The sequence below is a fragment of the Tamandua tetradactyla genome, assembly GCF_023851605.1.
Source record: "Tamandua tetradactyla isolate mTamTet1 chromosome 15 unlocalized genomic scaffold, mTamTet1.pri SUPER_15_unloc_1, whole genome shotgun sequence".
Lineage (NCBI taxonomy): Eukaryota > Metazoa > Chordata > Mammalia > Pilosa > Myrmecophagidae > Tamandua > Tamandua tetradactyla.
This window is the reverse complement of record NW_027518244.1, coordinates 499,521-506,756: the sequence shown is the minus strand read 5'-3', so window position 1 is coordinate 506,756 and position 7,236 is coordinate 499,521. Positions and strand designations below refer to the sequence as shown.

Below are 7,236 nucleotides of genomic sequence, written 5' to 3'. Positions count from 1 at the left end.
TCTAATCACGGCAAAACTATGAGAAAACTCCAGTTCCTTAATAATGTCCAAAAGATTTGTCCAATCATCCTTTGTACTTTCAAGGTCATCAAAAACAAGGAAATTCTGAGAATCTGTAAATGTTTTCAGGGCCCTAAGAAAACATGATGGTCATGCATAATGCGGTATCCTAGATGGAATTCTGGAATAGGAAAAGTATGGCCAGTAAAAAATAAGGGAATCTGAATAAATATAGTATTTAGTTAATACTCATGTATCAACGTTGGATAATTTGTTGTGACAAATGTGCTATATTTGTGTAAGGGAATATTAATACATAACATTAGTTGAAACTGAGTGTGGAGTACCTGGCAAAACTGTAATATATTTGCAACTTTTCTGTAAAACCAAAATCATCTAAAATAAAATATTTATATTAAAATGCTGAACACATAAGCATATATCTCTAATTCAATCAGTTTATCAAATACTCAATGTCAGTTACATATAAAACTATCATCTAAATGTCAGGGTAAACATAATTCTTTACAATGTTAGAATTCCTACTAATTTTCACCTTTATTATTTTTTTATTTATTTTTTAAAGTATGGAACAATTCACAAATTTGAGTGACATACTTGCACAGGGGCCATGCTAATCTTCTCTCTTCTGTTCCAATTTAAGTATATATGCTGCTGAAGCAAGCACCACCTTTAATTTTAGTAATAGAAACTAAGTAAAAGAGATAGGTAGCTGTGATCTTTGGCGCACATACTGTGTGACAGCCACTATTATCATAAAAATTTGACATGCTAACAGTTAAATCTGCTCCACATCAGTTACAGTCATGACTATTTCACTTAATTTCTATGTTAAAGTGAGGCTAAGAGATGCTAATCAATTTGTCTTAATTGTATAACTAGGGAAGATCAGTATTGAAACTGTACTCTTATAAAGTCAAACAAAAGCCCCTGGTTTATATTATTGCTTATTTATATATTTATCACTCTATTTATTTATTATTTATTTGTCTTAATAGACTTCCTTTAGAGGAGTTTTAAGTTTAAAGTAAACTTTGCAGAAAATACAGTTTTCCTTATACCCACTTACCCAGTTTTTCTTATAATTAATATCTTGCATTAGTTTGGTACAACTGTTACAATTAATGAATAACAACTGATACCTACTCGTTATACTGAAGTCCATAGTTTACATTATGTTTCACTCTTTGTGAACCCGTTTCACACTTCACTCTTCACTTATTAATAGTTATTGAGAGAAAAGCATTTGCTATATCAATAGCTGTATACCAGGCCCCAGGGGATCTGTTGATTTTCTGAAGCAATGATACCACATCCAAAATAGAAGCTACAGTTAGAGTCACCACCTGCTTGAGTTTACAATAATCCAATCTCATCCTCCAAGACCTATCTGTTTTCTACACAGGCCAAATAAGAGAGTTGAGTGGGACTGTGGAAGGAATCACCACTCCTGCACCCTTCAAGTCCTTAGGAGTGGCACTAATCCCTGAACTCCCTCCAGGAATCTGATATACCTTCAAAAATTTACTATTTTACTAGGTGGAGCAGTTCTAGTGACTTCCACTTGGCCTTTCCTACCATAATAGCCTTTACTCAATGAGTAACAGTCAATGTGGGGATTCTACCAGTTGTCTGTATGTCTACTCAAATTACGAATTCTGGAACTGGGGAAATAACTATGAAATGGGTCCAGGGACCCACTGTGAGATGGACCTGAGCTAAAACTCCATTAATCACCTGACCTCCGCAAACCTCAGCTCTGACCAGTAGAACACAGAAACATTTTGGGTCCCATGGAATTAATGTTACTTCTGAACCAGAGTCTTGTCTATGAAATATATGATCATTCCCTTTTCCCCAGTGCAGACTTACCTTGATAAAAACCTATACATATCCTTGGGGAAGGACTGAAGGAAGATTAACAGTATAAATTTGTGGCATTGTTCTCTCTCAAGTGGACCTGGCCTCCACTTCATTCAAGGGGCTCTGGGTCTGAAACTGTCTCAAGCCTGGAAATTGATTAAGGGGCCATGATTTTATGTTTATGTAATTCAAGATAGAATTCTGTTTATTTGACCTAGAATGCCTCTGCTTATACAGATCAAAAATAATTTAGTAGACTTTTCATCTATATTACTTCTAGATACACCATGAGCTACTAGCCAACTTCACAGGTCTGCAGATCAGATTATTTTTGTTCCTGCTTTGACTCTGCTGCCCATTATAATAGCCATACCCACCTTGTCTTTGGTGTTTAAGTGCTGCCACCTGGCCTCTGCCAACTCAGGATCCAATTACTCCATTGCATTTAAGGATTCCAGATCAGTGACTACAGTTCTCACACTAATATCTGACTTACAGAGAAGGGGAAACACAGAGCAAGCTATTCAGGGATAATAGAGCTAGTCTCACAAATTTATTTCTCACAGTTCTGGGAAAAGCTGCATCCTCCGGACATGGTTGGGTATATGAGCAGCTTTTCCATGATAAATCCACTCTAACATTCCAATCTCTCTAAGACCTTGGATCTCCTCACATACATTATACCAGGGCAGTTGTGACATTTCAACTTTAGATAATGTCACCACTTTTTGATCCATGTTTTAGCCAACCACCGAAATAAACTGTTAATAATGTATCTTTTAATCCCCTGAACTATAGCACTTAATGCAGAATCTCTGTTTGGTGGACCCATATCAATAAATTCAGCCTCATACAGCTTTATATTCCTTCCACCATTATCCCACGCACTTGAAATCCATTTCCACACATATTCCCTGAAATCTGTCTATGTAAATTGGAAACCTCATGCAGTTCTTTTGGAGTATAGTCTACCTCCTCATGGGTAACACATTGTACCTCACCTTTAGGGGGCTGTTGGGCCTTCAGTCTAGTTATATTCTGTTAGAAAAGAGGGGTGGTGGGGGTGAGTCATGAAAAGAATTAGAAATATCTTCCAGGCCAATTACTTCAGGGCATTTCCTTGCTGTTTCATTTGGTGAAGCAGGATTAATCACTCCAGGCAGAGGAACAAGGGCTGTTTCCCTGTGGGGGTTAATTACCTGCTTCACAGGCACTGAAGGGTTAATCTCTTCATGTGGAGTTTGGGTGGTCACCTACTCAGGGCAGGCTGGAGGTGGAGCAGCCATGTCCTCAGGGCAGATTATTACAGATTTATCCATAAAAGTCTCAGCACAAACTAGGACTTCAATGTCACCACAGCCATCATTATCAATCCATATGTCACCATCCCATTTTTCAAGGTCTCAATCAATGCCCTCACTTCAATGCAGATATCATGCAAAGTTGAGATTGCAGTTTATGTTGTAAAGTGGCTACTCTAACGATGAGACTCTGGGTCTGATTTCCAGAGATCTCAAGTTTGTGGCTGCAGGAAATAAGATTTTCCTTCAGGGCACTCATAGACATTTACATCCATCATACTGTGCATAAGCTTCTCATTTAAAGCCTTCAGCTTATTCCTTTCCCTCATCAATATATCCAGCATTCTAATATCAACCAGCCAACACTTTGGTACTTCTTAATTCCACAAAACTCTTTAAAAGTATTGATACATTAACACCAAGAACCTGACCTCTTATAAACATACAATTAGCAGAATCAAATGGTGATATTTTGACTATCTCTTTTGCCAGCTCACCCCATGCACTGGCATGCCAATCTGATTACAGGACACAGAGTCATTAGTGACTTTGAGTCTAATCAAAGTTGAAACCCAATTGTAAAAGTCCATTTCTAAGATTCTGTTTCTTAAGAATCACTTCCAGTACCAAGGTGTATTAGCTGGGGTTCTCTGGAGAAACAGAATCAGCAAAGTGATATCTGTAAATATAAATTTATAAAAACATCTCGAGAAAACATGGGGATGTATAAGTTCAAGATTGATAGGGGAGGCCACCAGCTGGCAACTTCTTTTAAGCTAGCCCTCCTGCCAAGCATGCCAACCTTGTGTTACTTCCACTAGGAGGGATGGTGCTGAGAGAAGAGACTCAGCTCACCATCTGCTGGCAGTGCATGTTGGCTGTATCTGACAGGGAGTGGGGAGCTTGAGGGAGAAGTCTCATGGTCACCACCTGCTGGGGAGAAGGGGTAAGTGCGGGCAAGATAACTCCCTATCTGCCTAGGTCTTTCTTTAATTTTTCTTAAGATTCTTTTTTTCTTTCTCCCCTTTTTAACATATAATTTTTCCATATGGTTTTTAGTTTGTTTTTTGGAGAGTGCATGGTCCAGGAATAAAACCTGGACTCCTGCATGAAAGGTAAGCATTCTATGTCTGTATAAGTTTATATTAGGTAGCATATTTCCTCTTTTCACTATTTAAAAAAATATATAGATATTTTATATCATTCTATTTTTATTCTTTATTTTCTTTTAATTTCACATATGATTTATTATTCATTTATTTTTATTATTACTACTCAATTTTTTAAAAATTTTCTCCCCCTCTGGTGAGCACAAGCCTAACTTCACTCCCTGTATATCCTGGGGAGACAATTTTTGATTCTGGGACTTACTAATGTTAACGTGTATTTTGTTATCATTCTTGTTTCTGTGTTTTATATTTTTATTATATTGTTTTACTTTATTATTATCTCATTTTGCTTATTTTTTATTTTCTCATTCTTTGAGTGTATGTGTATGTGTGTGTGCGTGTGTGTCTGTGTGAGTGTGCGGTGGGTGTATATATGAGCAGAGGCTAGGAGTGGAACCTGGGTCTCCCACATGGTGGGCAGACATTCTGCACTGAAGTACCCATGTACCCCAGCCTACCTTCTAATAGACCATTAAGTTGAATTGTATTGTAGCAGGAGGGCCTCCCCCTCTTTCTGGTTTGTCTGTTCTCTCTGTGTAAAATCCCCAAACCCCCTCTCCTTGCAGGCAAGTGACATAAGGCACATTCCTGGGATATGAAACCCCTCCCCTAGCCTTCAGGAACTTGTGAAGATGCACATAGACAAGAGAAGACATTCCTGGGATAGGGGCCCCTCAACAGTTCAGCTCTGGGCCATTTTCAACTTAAATCAGCCAATTGTTTACCTTGTCTTTAACATGACATACAGTCTATAAAAGCTAAGATTGTCTTTTGTTCGGGGCTCAGACTTTCAGAGGATACTCAGCTGAGCCCTATGGCCATAGCAAATAAAACCTGTTTTCTGAAACTATGGATCCTTAGTCTCAGCCTGTTCTAACTTTGTGAAATGTTCCTGGAGGCCTGCAACCTTGTTCCTGGTTTTCATGCTGCAGTATCTCCTACATGAGGTCCAGACCTTCATTTGGTGGAGAATAACTAACAAAGTGCAAAAGGAAACATTCATCAAAAACCAAGTAAGTAACAAAACTTTGAAGACTGAAGGTAACCAACCAGTCTATGTGGTATGAATGTGAACATGGTTTAAGGAGAGGAACATTACTGTGTGTGCTCCCCAAGACCATTGTTCAACTTAGACTGACTCAACAATAGCCATTATGAAGTTGCTCAAAAGAAATCCCATGATGCCAGACAAGAATCATGAAGATATTTTCCTCTGTTTGACAACTTCATGAACTCATGCCCTACAGATAATCAAACTTGTGAGCTGCATATTCAAAGGACAGTAGCCAATAAGATCTCAAACTCCCATTAGGCCATTAGCCTAATGTTCATCCCCTTTTTTGCATCTCTCTGGTAAAGCTGGTTTAGAGACTTCATGTTTAACTTGTGCCTCCTTTGTAATAACCACCCCAATGTGGGCTGGTTACCATAAGCATGGAGGGCACATCACTCAAAGAACACACAAAAGGAGTAATGAAAAGCAAGCCAAAAGGAAAATATTATATTGTGAACATTGTTAGTTTTAAGAAGTAGTGCATCAGTATTATAGAAGGTCTATAGTTATAATCTTTATGACAAATATTAGTGACTTGATACAATATAATTTTCCTAGTATTAAATCCAGTCCATCAATAATGATCTGTTTATAATACAGAGAAAATTGCTACACAACAACACTTTCAACTTGTGGAGTCTCCATAAACCTTAGAAATTCCATTAGGACAGAGACAATTAGCAGGGTTTCAACATAGGTAGCAGGAGTGATGGGACTCTGTCACTGAATCACAGTAACTATTTTAGAACCATCTGTAGATTGAATATTTCACTTTGCATTAGAATGCTTTAAGTTACATAACCAAACAATCTTATTTCCCATTTGTTTCCTGCTCCTCTCATTTTTCCCATCTTTTTTCACTATGGGGGATGGTGCAGGAACAAATCACTCCATGCTTACTCTCCACCTGCCTCCTTATTCTCTTGCCCATTCACAAATCATGTGCAGGGCCTTAAATATCCCAGGAGTGACACCCTGACATACTGACACTTACTCTGTGTCTTCTACCAAACCCTGAGGGCAGATTGGAGAAGCCTCCAATTGACACATCAGATAAGGATATTCCTTCTAGTTCTAAGGTATGGCTATCTTTCTTGGCCATGAATTGCTTTCTTTTTTTCCAGTTGAGCTCAGATATAAAAATCTGACCATGTAATTACAGATCAAATATCTTGATTTCTGTGGCCAGGGAAATGGTCACTGGGAGCCTATTATTAACAGATCCCTTATTCAAGAGGACAGCAGTGGGAGTCAACTGTGTGACATGGGACCTTTTCTTAGCTACAGATTTTCCTTTTGGTTTGTGAATTTTTACATTCTCAGCCAAAATAACTTGCATTATTCTTCTGCTTTCCCATATGCATCCACTCCATTACTTATGCAGTCTTTCACCCAACCACTCTTTCCAATCTGCTTTTCTGAAGGCAGCAAGAGAGCAAAAGACTTGTGAAATCCCACACAGTATGTTCTGATCCTTAGGATCCTGAGTGTTTCATTTTCTCTAATTTCAGGTGGTTACAGAAGCAAATGAAAATGGTATGTACTTTGGAATTATTCACTCACTGAGGAAAATATCTAGATGCTTAAAAACCCAGGATTTTTGTGTCTGGCTAGGCTGGAAAGGCAACATTATTCCAGTTTCCATGCAGGAATGAGGATGGGATATGTGAGATTAGGTAATAATTTAAGGAAATTGACCATGTTCTATAATCCTTGTAAGCAGCTGACCCCATTAAGTGGTGAGGGTATGTGTATACAGGGATTGGGAAGGGTGCACACATGAATCTACCTTATGTGGCTCATGAGGCTGGGATGGGGCTGAATGTGT

The 7,236-nt window shown here is 38.3% G+C and overlaps 1 non-coding gene across 1 annotated transcript; it reads right to left on the bottom strand.

The window, feature by feature from the left end:
- Window positions 1-581: 581 nt before the first annotated feature.
- On the bottom strand, window positions 582-688 carry LOC143672769 (U6 spliceosomal RNA). The gene has a single exon (XR_013170016.1). It is a non-coding gene; the product is annotated as a U6 spliceosomal RNA (small nuclear RNA).
- Window positions 689-7,236: the final 6,548 nt, after the last annotated feature.